Source organism: Cricetulus griseus, chromosome 2 (genome assembly GCF_003668045.3).
Source record: "Cricetulus griseus strain 17A/GY chromosome 2, alternate assembly CriGri-PICRH-1.0, whole genome shotgun sequence".
NCBI lineage: Eukaryota > Metazoa > Chordata > Mammalia > Rodentia > Cricetidae > Cricetulus > Cricetulus griseus.
Window position 1 is genome coordinate 188,119,753 of NC_048595.1, and position 15,331 is coordinate 188,135,083.

At 40.9% G+C, this 15,331-nt stretch overlaps 1 pseudogene; it reads right to left on the minus strand.

Annotated features, from left to right (window-relative positions):
• Positions 1-683: 683 nt before the first annotated feature.
• LOC100771393 lies at positions 684-1,180 on the minus strand (annotated as a pseudogene).
• Positions 1,181-15,331: the final 14,151 nt, after the last annotated feature.

Consider the following 15,331-nt stretch of genomic DNA (forward strand, 5'->3'; position numbering starts at 1 on the left):
GGTCAAGAGAGCATTCCCTCAGCCTGGTCAAAGGGAAGTGATGCTCTTGCTGTCTGGAAACCAATACAAAGACATCTGTAGGCACTTCAAGTCTGTAGATTTGGTGGTTGCCAGTCTCTTGAGTGCCTGTTTAATCACACAGTCTCATCTTTGAAGCTACACCTGATCATGCCCCAGGTCCCTGTAGTAGGGAAGTGCTAGGATGAGTGCGGCTGACATATGTCCTCAGACAGGAACACACAGCACACAGTTCGTGCTCTGGTCCACATGGGGTGAAGGAAGGAGCCTCACACGCTGTGACACACTTCAAGGCACTGTCAGTGTTGTCCAGGCTTCAAAGAGCAGCCAGTACTAAGGACACCTCTGGCCCTGGTAGAGAACGTACCCTGCGTGTGTTCTGAGGATCATGTTCATCACTCTAGAGTTTTTATTATTTCCTGTTTCCCAGCTCATCTGAGTCAGAAATCAACTGTTTCTTTTTTTTCTTACTTAGTTTTTATTCATAATCATAAACTTAACTCTGCAATCCAGCTAGACTCAGAGGGGAATGAGGAAAATATGGAACCCAAAGAATTTCAGTGAGAGCAGAGATTACAGGGCTTTGCCAGCAGATAGGGTGGGGTTGTTCTCCTGAGCTACAGAAGGAATGCTCTGGTAGGTAAGAAGCCCCCAAATCAAAAGAATTAGAATTGCCCACTGTGGGAAATGGTGATCTTCTTGCTGGTCTTGCCATTCCTGGGCCAGAAACGCTCCATGGCTTCTGCAATGTTCATGCATTCTTTCACCTTCCCAAAGACTACACATTTGCCATCCAGCCACTCAGTCTTGGCGGTGCAGATAAAAAAAACTAGGAACCACTTGTGTTTGGTCCAGCATTTGCTGTGAATAAGATGCCAGGGCCGGTATGCTTCAGGATGAAGTTCTCATCCTTAAATTTCTCTCCATAGATGGACCTGCCACCAGTACCTTTATGGCATGTGACGTTACCACCCTGGCACATGAATCCTGGGATAATTCGGTGAAAGGAGGAACACTTATATCCAAATCCTTTCTCTCCAGTGCTCAGAGCATGAAAGGTTTCTGCTGTCTTTGGAACTTTGTCTGAAAATAGCTCAAAGGAGATGCTGCCCAAGGGCTTGCCATTGGCGGTGATGTACAAGTACACGATGGGGTTGACCATGGCTACAGGAAGAAGTGACAGGGGACAGCGGCGTCTTCAAAACCAGAAATCAACTGTTTCTTTTTTTCTTTCTTTCTTTCTTTTTTGAAATACAGAATTTTATTTAGAAACTGTTTAAAGTAGAAAACACCCTGTCAAAATTGGGAGCATGGGGGAGGGGGAGGGAACTAGGAGAATGAGAAGGAGAGAAGAGGAGGGGTGAGGAAGACATGATGGGGCAGGGAGGGTGAGTTAAGGGAAGAACAGAAGAGAGCAAGATAAGTGATAATATAATAGAGGGAGACATTATAAGTTTAAAGAGAAATCGGGCACTAGGGAAATGTCTGGAGAGCTACAAAGATGACACCAACTAACAATCTAAGCAACAGAGGAGAGGCTACCTTAAATGCCCTCCCCTGATAATGAGGTTGATGACTAATTCATATGCCATTGATAGCCGTCATTCAGCAGCTGGTGGAAGTAGAAGCAGACACCCACAGCTAAACCTTGAACTGAACTGAAATCCATATGCAGAGAAGGAGGACTGATGAGCAAAAGGGTCCAGACCCCCTGAATGTGGGTGTCAGTGAGGAGACCTTGCAAATATATGGGGCCTCTTGTAGTAGATCAGTACTTGTCACTACCATAGAGATGGACTTTAGGAGCCCATCTCACATGGAAGAATACTCCCTGAGCCTAGACACAAGGGGTTGGCCTGGGCCCTATCCCAAAGAATATGACGGACTTTGAAGACCCTCTCTATGGAAGGCCTCACCCTTCCTGGGGAAGCAGAAAGGGTATGGGATAGGTAGGGCGTTAGTTGGAGGCGGCAGGGGAGAAGGGGAGGGAGAGGGACCTGGGATTGACATGTAAAATAATTTTCTTGCTAAGGAAAAAAGAAAAAAGAAAACACCCTGTCAAGAAAGACCAGGTGGAAAAATGGGTTCCCAGTAAAATGGAATAAAATCCTACTTGCAATATTTTTTTCTTCATATTGCAAGTTTTTTTTCTAATTTGTTTTTCCAAGAAAATTTTTATTAGTTCAAATTAGAAACAAGCTTGCTTCACATATCAATCCCTGCTCCCTCTCCCTCCCCACCTCCCCCATCCCCTACCAACCCCCTACTCCATCGGCCCTCTGCTCCCCAAGGAGGGTAAGGCCCTCCATGGGGGATTCCCAAAGTCTGTCATAGCATCCTGGGCAGGGCCTAGCCACCCCCCCCATGTGTCCAGGATGAGACAGCATCTCTCCACATGGGATGGACTCCCAAAGTCCTTTCTTACGCCAGGAATAAATACTGATCTGCTACCAGAGGTCCCATAGAGTGCCAAGACCTCCTCACTGACATCTCGTTCAGGCGGTCTGCATCAGAGCCATGCTAGCTTCCCAGACATTAGTCTGGGGTCCATGTGCTCCTCCTTGTTCAGGTCAGCTGTTTCTGTGGGTTTCACTAGCCCAGTGTTGACCTCTTTGCTCATTACTCCTCCCTCTCTGCGACCGAGTTCCAGAGTTCAGTTCAGTGTTTAGCTGTGGGTGTCTGCTGCTTGCAATATTTTGAAGTTCTGGATATAGTCATGTTCTAGCTTAGCTTGGAATTTCACTTTCTTCAAAGCAATGGAGCCAGGGGAGAGCATGTCCATAAACTGACAGTAGGCAGCCCCTGAACACAATTGTTCTATCTTTGTCAGATTCAACTGCAGAGATTCATTGATACAAGCCAGAATGTCATGTGTACTTAGGTTATCATTGGTGACTGACGTCAAGTACACATTCACTGCCATTTTGGCGCGCCTGGCTCCGGTTCTGTCTTCGACTCGTTCAAACCGTTCTGACCCCGCCTGCCTGCGCGCAATTACCTCACAGGCATCCCTCCGTGACAAGTCTAGGCACCAAATCAACTGTCTCTTAAAAGTTCAGTAGAATTTAGCAGTGAAATCATCCGAGTCTAGAGTTCAAAGGAGAGGGGAAGTTGTTAAACACCATTCCAATTTATTTAACATTTAAGGTTCTGGTCAAAGTTTGCTTATTTATTGCTAGAGAAATATTGAGCCTATAAATGAGGGCATGTTTGATTGTGAAACTGATGAAATGCTCATCCAGAAGTTTCAAAGTTGCTTAGCTCAGATTTATCCTGGAGAGCTGCCGTATGCTGCCACCTAGTGGTAATTTTTCTCTCTTCTTCTATACTATGGCTAACTCAGATCACCCACAATTTCCAGAGTGAGCACTCACTCAGTTGTCTGAAGCTGCAGGGTTAGGCCAACAGAATGCCTACTGCTTTTAAGACTTCTACAGAAGCAACCTGCTGTTGTTTCCCAAAAAGATCAACTTGAGCTCACCACCATTTAAGGAAAGGGGGACAATATAGAGCATCAATCCAGACCATTAAATTCAGGTTGTCAATGTTGTAGTTCTTTTTAATTATTCTTATTAGATTGGTATTTATTTGGCCATTCTCTATCTGTGTTGTGTTTAATTTTACTTTCTTTCCTCTCTCTTGTTACAAGCTTGTCAGTCTTAATCAAACAGCTTTCAGTTTTGTCAATCATCTTTTTATTCAGTTTTTTTAATTACATGTAATTTTATATACCATAAAACTGCTTAAGCCAGTGGTTTGTGGCATAGTTACACTGTATAACTCTTAGCACCATTTAATTTAAGAACATTTTAGCCCCAAAATACCCTCTTCCCACTAGCCCTCACTTGCTATTTCCTTCTTTCTCGCAGCCTCTGTCAACCACTAGCTAACCTTCCTTCTGTCTGAATAGATAGAATAGTTCACAGAAATGAGATCATACAGTATATGGCCTTTAAAGTTGTTCACCTTTTATTACATCCATTTCTACAAGGATGATAGCCAGTGTTTCAGTAGCTAGTCCATTGACTGTGTATGTCATGTTAAGGAAACACCCTAAACATATCTTCCATCTACAAACAAACAATGTCTTTTCACTATCATGATGGCACACTCTTTTAACCCTAGCACTCAGGAGAAAGAAGCAAGCGGATCTCTATGAATTCAAGGTCTACCTGGTCTACATACTGGGTTCCAGGACAGCCAAGACTATCGAGACATGTTGTCTCAAAAAAAAAAAAAAAAAAACTAACCTGCACCAAAAAAAATTTGTCTTTTCACTGACTTAATATTCAATGTTTTGCAGTTTTTGCTATACAGGATGTGATGTTTGGTTAAACTTATTCCTGAGTGCTTTGTTCTTGTGAAGTTATACAATGTTTGTTTGTTTGCTTTTTACTTTTGATTTCCTCATTGAAAATACACAGATAGCCGGGCATTGGTGGTGCACTCCTTTAATCCCAGCACTCAGGAGGCAGAGGCAGGTGGATCTCTGTGAGTTCAAGGCCAGCCTGGTCTCCAGAGAGAGTGCCAGGATAGGCTTCAAAGCTACACAGAGAAACCCTGTCTCGAAAAACCAAAAAAAAAGAGAAAGTACAGAGATATAGTTGGTTTTTGTATACTGGTGGTATCCTGCAACCTTGAGAAACTCTTGTGTTAGCATTAATAGATTTGAGTTTTTATTAAAATATAACTACTTCATTTCCCTTCTTCAGTTCCATCACTCCAAGTCCTCCTATGGCCCTCTTGTGCTCCCATGAATTTATGGGCTCTTTTTCTTAGATATAGATAGATAGATAGATAGATAGATAGATAGATAGATAGATAGATAGAGATAGACATATGTCATATGTGTATTATACATATACTATATATGCATAAAATAAAAATAAAACCTACTAGTTCTTCCTCTCCCATAAGTTATTAGTTTCCTGGAGTGCTTAGTCTAGGAGTGGACCCTATGAAATTTCCCCTTCCACATTAATATCCCACTTATAGTGTGTTGTTCCAGTCTTTTTTAATGCCATCTCTAGGAGAGAATGTTTTTACAAAAGACATTCTGATATTCTAGGTCTTAGAATCTTTCCACCCCCTCTTCCATAATTTTCCCTGAGCCATAGGTACAGGAATTGTGACAGCCATGTACCCCTTGGTGCTGGGCTCCCCACAATCCACTGGTCTTAATTATTTCATAGTTTCTTTTAATGCTTCTCTTTTAAAGGTTATTTTTTCATTCTTTATTAGAAACAAGCTTCTTTTACATGTCAATCCCAGTTCCCTCTCCCTTCTTTCCTCCCCTGCCCTCCCTAACCCTCATCCCAACCCCTTTCTGCTCCCCAGGGGGATCTTCAAAGTCTGTCATCTCATTTGGAGCATCTCTCCCCTGTGTGTCTAGGCTGAGAGAGTGTCCCTCTATGTGGAGTGGGCTCCCAAAGTCCATTCATGTACTAGGGATAAATATTGATCCACTAGCATAAGCCCCATAGATTACCCATACTTCCAAAATGGCATCCTCGATCAGGGGTCTAGAACAGTCCTATGCTGGTTTCTCAGCTATCAGTCTGGGGTCCATGAGCTCCCTCTTGTTCAGGTCAGCTATTTCTGTGTTTCTCCAGCCTGGTCTTGACCCCTTTGCTCATCACTCCTCCCTCTCTGCAACTGAATTCCAGAGTTCAGCTCAGTGTTTAGCTGTGGGTGTCTGCTTCTGCTTCCATCAGCTACTGGATGAAGGCTTTAGGGTGGCATTTAAGGTAGTCACCATTCTCATTATTGGAGAAGGACATTTAAGGTAGCCTCTCAACTATTGCTTAGATTGTTAGTTGGTGTCATCCTTGTAGATCTCTAAACATTTCCCTAGTGCCAGATTTCTCTTTAAACCTATAGTGGTTCCCTCTATTGTGGTATCTCTTTTCTTGTTCTCCTCAATTCTTCCCCTGACTAAATCTTCCTGCTCTCTCATGTCCTCTCCCCTCCTGTTCTCCCCCTCTCTTTCTTCTAGCTCCCTCTCTCCTCCCCCCATGCTCCCAATTAGCTCAGGAGATCTTGTCCCTTTCTCCTTCTCCGGGGGACCATGTATGTCTCCCTTAGGAACCTCCTTGTTTCCTAGCTTCTCTGGCAGTGTGGATAGTAGGCTGGTTTAAAAGGTTATTTAATGCCATGCAACTAAGTCCCTATACACGTGATTTTCTCTATCCTTTAGCTAGATTTCTCATTTTATGTCAGTGTTTCCTTGATCCTCTGACTTTTATCAAGACCTAACAAATATCTGACATTTGATAAATGTGCTTGAATTCTTGAAAGGAATCAATATTTATTATGATTATGAGTAGACTTTAAATATCTAACTTTTTTCTTTTTTCTTTTCTTATTTGAATTACAAACAAGATTGAATTACATGACAATCCCAGTTCCCTTCTCCCTTAAGCAGATTAATTATTGTTATGATTTGATGGTAAAGTGCCACCCATTGGTTCACGTCTTTGAATTCTTCGTCCCTAACTGGTGGTTCTATTTGGGGAAATCGTGTAACCTTTGGGACACAGAGCCTAACTGAAAGACACACAACCATATCAACAGGGTTAAGGGCATATAGCTGGTCTGCTACCAGCCCAAGGCCAATGTTTCCCAAGGCCTATTTCCCTATGACCTGGGAAATAAAACAGGTAATACCAGCTGCTCTCATTGCCACAGACAGAATCTCAGCTGCCACACCTCCACACATGAAACTGTGAACCAAAATTAATGCTTCCTCCCCTAAGCTACTTCTTTCCCCATATTTGATCAGTGATAGGAAAGATAACTAATACAGTTATATATTTCAGAACATTGCTGCCCATAGTTTTTTGTCCTTTTGATCACATTTGCTTTTTTCTTTTAAACTCTATTTCTATTTTTAAATGATATTTTGTAGTATTTATACATCTTTTTATTGTAACATTTCAATATGTGAATATAATGTGTAAAAATTTAATCAGTTGTTGACATGTCTGTCACCTCAGATGTTTATAATTTCTTTGAGGTAGAGGACCATTAAAAAGCTTTCCAACATCCATTTGAAATGTTCAACTGTGGATACAGTTGTCCTATATGTTAGTCTTTATGTAATTTCATCCTGTACCTGCTCACCATCCTCTCTTCCTCTCTCTTTCCCACTTATCTCCCTTCTCTGGTTCCCACCACTCTACTCTCCATTTCTATGAGACAAAATTTCTCTCTTCCAAATGTAGGTGTCGATGTGTGCCATTTCCCTTTGTGTGTCTGACTTATTTCACTAAATATATTTCCATTTTAATCCATGCTTCTAAAAGGCTTAGATTTCCATTCTTTTATGGATGGATATTATCTTTCTGTATGTATACTACATTCATTAATTGGTGGACAAAATGGCTTACATAGCTTGGCTCTTGTAAATAACCCTGTAATAAGTGTGCTTGTTGGATTTTATTGTTAACATAACCTAGAGTCATCTAGGAAGAGGGGTCCTCAACTGAAGAATTGCTTCAATCAAATTCCCCTGTTATGTGTCTTTGAGGAATTGTCTTGATTGATGATTGATGTGGGAGGGCCCAGTGAATTTTGAGTAGCAACATCTATAAGAAGGTAGGTCTGGACTGTGTAAGAAAGCAAGCAGAGAGCAAGCTGGAAAGTGAGCCAGCAAGCAGAATTTCCTCTATGGTTTCTGCTTCAGTTCCTGCTTGATTTCATACCCTCAATGATGGACAGGGACTTGTAAGTATAAGACAAAATAAACACTTTTTAAATTTTTATTTAAATTAAAAACAATCTTACTTTACATACCAGTCCCAGTTCCCTCTCCCATCCTCCCATGGCCCCGCCAACCCCCCATCCTACCCCCATCCACTCCCCAGGGAGAGTAAGGCCTCCATGGAGGATCATCAAAGTCTGTCACATCATTTGGGGCAGGACCTAGGCCCTCCCGGGTGTATCTAGGCTTAGAGATTCTCCCTCCATGAGAAATGGGTTCCAAATTCCATGCACTAGAGATTAAAAACTGATTCCACTGCCAGAGGCCCCATGGATTACCCAAGCAATCTATGTTCAAGGGGACCAGTTTGGTCTTATGCTGGTTCCCCAGCTGTCAGACTGGGGTCTGTGTGCTGCCACTTGCTCAGGTCAACTGTTTCTGTAGGTTTTCAGTACGTTCTTGAATGACTCCTTTGCTCATCACTCCTCCCTCTCTGCAACTGGATTCCAGGAGTTTGGCTCAGTGTTTAGCTGTGGATCTCTCTGCTTCTGCTTCCATCAGCTGCTGGATGAAGGCTCTAGGTTGGCATTTAAGGTAGTCATCAATCTCATTATAGGGGAAGGGCATTTAAGCCTCTCCACTATTGCTTAGATTCTTAGTTGGAGTCATCCTTGTATATCTCTGGACAGTTCCCTAGTGCCAGATTTCTCTTTAAACCTATAATGGCTCCCTGTATTAAGGTATCTCTTTTCTTTCTCTCCTTCTCTATTCTTCCCTCGACTCTCTTCCCCCTTCCCCTTCCTCCTATCCCCGCCCCCCCCCCAGTGCTCCCAATTTGCTCAGGGGATCTTGTCCCTTTCCTCTTCTCCAGGGGACCATGTATGTCTCTCTTAGGGTCCTCCTTGTTTCCTAGCTTCTCTGGCAGTTTGGATTGTAGGCTGCTACTTCTTTGTTCTATGTCTAATATCCACTTATAAGTGAGTACATACCATGCTTGACTTTCTGGGTCTGGGTTCTCACTCAGGATAGTTTCTTCTAGCTCCATACACTTGCCTGGGAAGTTTAAGATTCCATTGTTCTTTTTTCCACTGAGTAGTACTCCATTGTGTAAATGTACCACATTTTCTTTATCCATTCTTTGGTTGAGGGACATCTAGGTTGCTTCCAGTTTCTGGCTATTACAAACAAGTCTGCTATGAACATAGTTGAACAGATGTCCTTGTGTGAATGTGCTTCTTTTGGGTATATGCCTAAGAGTGGAATCACTGGATATTGTGGTAGACTGATAATCATTTTCCTGAGAAATACTGATTTCCAATGTGGCTGTACAAGTTGGCATTCCCACTAGCAGTGGAGGAGTGTTCTCCTTTCTCCACATCCTCTCCAGCATAAACTGTCATTGGTGGTTTTGATTTTAACCATTCTGACAGGTGTAAGATGGTATCTCAGAGTTATTTTGATTTGTATTTCCCTGATGGCTACAGATGTTGAGCAATTTCTTAAGTGCCTTTCAGTCATTTTAGATTCCTCTATTGAGAAATTTCTATTAAAAAGTGAGATACAGAACTAAATAGACAAAAGAAACTCTTGCTTACCCAGGTTGTTTTCCATCGCAGTGTTTTCTCACAGCGATGGAAAACAAACTAGAGTAGTCAGCAATCTAGTGGCAATACTTCTCCAAGACACTGATTTCATTTCCTTTGAATATAATATATTTGAGGTTATAGGAATGCTGCATTATTTTGTTCTTAAAGAACTCGCATGGTGTTTTTTGTAGTAACTATAATAATTCATAGTTGCACCCACAATAAGAGTCGCCCCTTCTGCAGCTCCTCACCAGAATTTGTTATGTTCCTCTTTGTGATACTAACTATTCTAACTGGGTAAGATGATACCTTGATAAACTTTTACTTACCTCTCACTGGTAATTAGTGATGGAAGGCATTTTTATATACTTTTTGTCCATATTACAACAATCTTATCCTCATGAGCAATGTCTATTCATGTCATTTATCATCTTAAAATTATAGTGGGGTGTGTGTGTGTGTGTGTGTGTGTGTGTGTGTGTGTGTGTGTGTGTGTGTATGTGTGTGTGTGTGTGTAAGAGAGAATGTGTATGTTGTAGTGAGCTACTTGACTATCTTATATTCTGGACAATAACCCTTTGTTTCCTACATCTTACCTTTCAATGTCCAAAGTGTAAAAGTACAATGTTCTTGCTTCACTGTGAATGATAAATTGTTTGGCTAGCCTGCAATAGGGAGTAGGTAATGTAATCACATACGTGTATAGATATTAGTGATAGTTCCTTATCTGTTATTACAGTTATCTGTTTTTTCTGCTTATATATAGTTAACCACATAGAATATATAACATGTAAATATTGTATAACTACATATCTAAAACACTATTATATAATATGTAGTTTTACATTCCATGGGGTTAAAAAGAAGCTTATGTTTGTTAAGAGCTAGTCGTGTTTTCTGGATGCATTCCTTATTACAATTTGTTGCTTCACATTTATTTCCCAAAGATATTGCTAAATGGACTTTTATCCTGAAGTCCTGAAGCTTCATTTGTTAAAAAGTCCATTAACAGAAAAGAATCCTGCCTAGAACTCAAAAGAAGATATATTACTTCATTTTTTCTAGACATCTAAGAGCAGAAAGCACATATTTTATATAAAAGAAAACAGCTTATTGAAACAACATATGGAAATCAGATTCATTATTTCAGAATTATGTAATGGAAATAGTAAGTCATGGGGTAAACATATGAAGAACTGAAGAACCTTTTTCTAGTCTGTGTGCAACTTTTCTTTCATTTTGGTTTGTTTTGGTTTTAGTTTTTGTTTTTGTGTTTTTCAACAGGGTCTTACTGTGCATCCCTGCCTGGCCTGGAACTTACTACATAGACCAGGAAAACCTGGAATTCACAGACATCCCTCCTGCCTCTGCTTCCTGAGTGCTAGGATTCCAACTTCCATTTCTAAACAGTTTGCGTAGTCACCATCTCAAGCCATTCATGATAGAGAATCTGGTCAAAGTGATACTCGACATAGAGTCACTAGTTCAGCACATTATATACAAGAAGGAAGGAGGGTAAAAGCCCAAGATCCCAAAGTAAATGGCTCCTCTTTTTGCTTGAGGTCAAAGTTGCTTGTTTTTTTTTTTTTAAGTGTCTTATAATCACCACATAGTTTACTTACTCTTCATGTGGTATGGCTTTCTTTCTATTATTGCTTGGAGAAAGGAACAAAACATTACTATACCACACCCAAGAGCTGTGCTGCTGGTAACATTAATGTAGGGAAAGATACATAAGGTTCTGTATTCCATTGGCTGTTTGCATGTTAGTAAATGAATCAGTCTTACCACAGGATAACTTTGCCTATAGGGTTATTTTAACAAAGGCTTCATATCTATCCCTGTACCATTTAATTCCTGAACATGGACTTGCAAGTGTAACTTATCCAAGTCACCCTAGGCTAATAATCCTGTGAAACTTACAGGTGACTCTCATCCTACCTCAGGTTTGTGCAGATTTAAAAGTACAGTCTTTGCAGAGGACAATAGCCTATATAGAAATTCTAACAATGTTATTGATTATCCACCCAAGTTTAATTTTATATAACATATTCAATTAAAATAAATATTGTGCATTCAGTTTAGGATAGCATGTACTCAATATCATCAGATAAATTCCCCTTAGAGTGTAGAGACTGAAATGTTGTCAACTTGATAATCCTAAGTCAGGCCTATGATTAAATGTTTCTCAGACTCATCCTTTTTCTTCTCCATTCCTAGGTCCAGAAGTATTTCTCAGTTTTTTATTTGTTTGTGTGTGGAGGAGAGAGGGGGGAGGGAGGGAAGGAGGGAGGGAGGGAAGGAGGGAGGGAGGAGAGGTGGTAGGAAGGAGTGCATGCCACAAATGTGAAAGTATAACTTGTAGAACTGGCTTTCTCTTTCCAACTCTCCATGCTTTCCTCAGGTCTCCAGGCTTGTGTGAATGGCACTATTGCCCACTGAGCATCTCGCCAGCCTCCAGAAATATTTTGTATGGCATAGAAAAGGTATCTCCTTTTCCCCTTCTCCGGGGGACCATGTTTGCCTCTGTTAGGGTCCTCCTTTTTCCTAGTTTCCCTGGCAGTGTAGTTTGTAGGCTGCTACTTCTTTGCTCTAGATCTAAAATCCATGAGTACATACCATTTTTGTCTTTTTGTGACTGGGTTCCCTCGCTCAGGATGGTTTCTTCTAGTTCCACCCATTGGCCTGCAAATTTCAAGATTCCATTTTTTTTCTGCGGAGTAGTACTCCATTGTGTAAATGTACCACATTTTCTCCATCCATTCTTCGGTTGAGGGGCATCTAGGTTGCTTCCAGGTTCTTGGCTGCTGCTATGAACATGGTTGAACAGATGTCCTTGTTGTATGAATGTGCATCTTTTGTGTATATACCTAAGAGTGGAATTGCTGGATCTTGTGGTAGATTTATTCCCATATTCCTGAGAAACGTCCATACTGATTTCTAAAGTGGCTGTACAAGTTGGCACTCCCACATCCTCTCCAGCATAAACTGTCATTGGTGTTTTTAATTTTAGCCATTCTGACAGGAGTAAGATGGTATCTCAGAGCTGTTTTGATTTGTATTTCCCTGATGATCAAGGATGTTGAGCACTTTCTTATGTGTCTTTCAGCCATTTAGATTCCTCTGTTGAGAATTCTCTATTTAGTTCTGTACCCCACTTTTTAATTGGATTAGTTGGTGTTTTGGTGACTTCTTGAGTTCTTTGTATATTTTGGAAATCAGCCCTCTGTCAGATGTGGGGTTGGTAAATATCTTTTCCCATCCTGTGGGCTGCTGTTTTGTCTTGTTGACTGTGCCCTTTAGTTTCAGGAAGTCCCATTTATTAATTGTCAATCTCAGTGTCTGTGCTACTGAGGTTCCCAGATGAAGAGGGAAACCTGCCACCACAGCCTGCTGACAGGCATCAGAGCAGCTTCCATATGCTCCTGCTGTCCCAGCACTCTTGGGGTTTGGACTCGGCACTCCCGAGATGATAAAGACAGATCCAGATAAAGAAAAACCTCTAAAGGTTTACATTGCATTTAAAAATATATGTAGGCTTGTGAGAGAAAAAAATAACAGGAGAAAATAGAATAGCTGGGTGTGGTGGCGCACACCTTTAATCCCAGCACTCCAAAAGCAGAGACAAGCGGATTTCCACAGAAAAACCCTGTCTCAGGAAAAAAAAAAAAAAAAGAAAGAAAAGAAATTAAAAATAAAATAATAGAAAAACCACCTAAAGATGAAAAATACACAGAGAATCTAGATACTATATTTGCTATATTGTCTTTAAATTGTTTGATTGCCGAGGAAAGACTTACTGCTGCTAAAATACATTTGATTATAAATGCTGCTAAATTAATCCAACTTATACATTTTAAAAATGCTTTGACTTCAAAATTTAAGTCTAAGGACAGACTACTTGGAAAAAAGTTTTTACTTGTGTTTCCACAGAAAATCAAAAGCTGTGGATTCCTTCCAGACTAATATGGTTTGATCAAGCAAGACCCCCTGAAGCTGAGATGATACAGCCTTACAGACTACAAAAACAAGGACTTGATCAGGTTTCTATGTTTTATCATGACCTCTATGGTATGGACTTAGCCCTCAATCAGCAGAAAGCAGTTTGGAATGAACTACACCCAAATTCCCAAATATTGTTTATAAATATTTGTTTTCATTTAAATGAGGTTGGTTATAAATAGTAATGAGCATAATCAATCTCTTTTGAAAAGGAAAAAAGGGTAATAGGATATAGGAATGAATACTTTGCATTGGTATGCATTTTCATTTATTGATACAACTTTAAGGTCAATTTTGTGATATGTATATGTCTCCTCTTGTTTAGGTATTGTGTTTATACATATCTTTTAAAATGATATGCATAATTAAACACATGTTATATAGTCACTTATAATAGTCAGAACTTATAATTAGGTTAATTCTCTAGATATACAGAGATGTATTTGAGATGGATAGGTATTCTTCGAACCTTTCAAAGACCAACAGAATATATGGCATTTAAATGGTTTAGGGTTTTTCTTGGCAGTGAGACACAACTGCTCCTGGCACACCAATTACATCAGAAAGGAGGATGGGCATCGAAGAAACTCGTTATGGTGTTTGCTTTCAACATGGCAAGATTAGCCATTTGGGAAAGAAACTGATCTTGCCTGGACTGTTTGTTGCTGAATAAACTGTACATGCAGGATCCACAAGAAAGTGACTGCTGAACTTACAAAACAAGACAGTACTAAAGGGTTCCTGTTAAAGTGGAGAAGTCTGCCAGACACACTGTGGCCTATGGGCTGAAGATGGATGCCCCAATGTTACAGAGGAACTTTGGGTGACTGTCCAGGTAGCGAGATGTCTCTGACAATTCTAGAATTTATATATTATCCTTCTGTGGTCTTTGATAGAATTAAAGACAGATAGTTATGGTTATAGTTTTCTTCAGTTATTATAAAAGATAAGTTACCTTCTTTTATTTAGAAAGAAAAGAGGAGATGATGGAGAATGTACTTCTGTGTATGTTCATCTTATTGATTATTGAATAAAGTACTGTTTGGCCAATGAGGTAGCAAGTTAGATGGGACTAGGAGTCAAAGAGGATTCTGGGAAATGTAGTAGAGAAGTGGTGATCCAGGCAGGAAGTGACATAGCAGAGAGACTCATATTTAAGGAATGATAAGCAGGAAGTGGCCCTTTTTTCCCCTCCACTCTTCCTCCAGATTGGCGATGTGATCCACTGTCAAGGGGGGGATGCCAATGGAAGGTGTCCAATAAAATAAGTCTTGTAAAATATATAGATTTATGATAATTAAGACTGAGCTAACAGATGAGAAATCCTACTCATTGGCCAAGCAGTATTTGTACATAATATAAGTCTCTGTATTACTTTGTCCATCCACGAGGCAGACAGAACTCGGGCGGCTGGCGGAGACCGCCCATGTGGTAGTAGGGCTCGGGTGGCTTCTGGAGGAAAGATTTATCATAACAGATGACTAGATCATATGCCATCCTAGGGCCTTCATCCAGTAGCTGATGGAAGCAAAAGCAGACACCCACAGCTAAACACTAGCTGAACTCTGGAATCCAGTTGCAGAGATGGAGGAGTGATGAGCAAAGGTGTCAAGACGCGCTTGGAGAAAACCACAGAAACAGCTGACCTGAACAAGGGGTTGCTCATGGACCCCAGACTGATAGCTAGGAAACCATCATAGGACTGTTCCAGACCCCCTGAAGAAGGAAGTCAGTTTGGAGGTCTGGAAAATCTATGGGGCCACTGGTAGTGGTTCGGTATTTATTTACCCCTGGGAACCAAATAGTCTTTGGGAGCCCTCTCCACATAGAGGGATACTCTCTCAGCCTAGACACACTGGGGAGGGGCTAGGCCCTGCTCCAAATGATATGACAGAGTTTGAAGATTACCCTATGGAAGGCCTCACCCTCCCTGGGAAGCAGAAAGTGGTTGGGATGGAGGGGGTTGGTGGGGGGCAGGGAAGGAGGGGAGGGAGAGGGAACTGGGATTGACATGTAATAGATG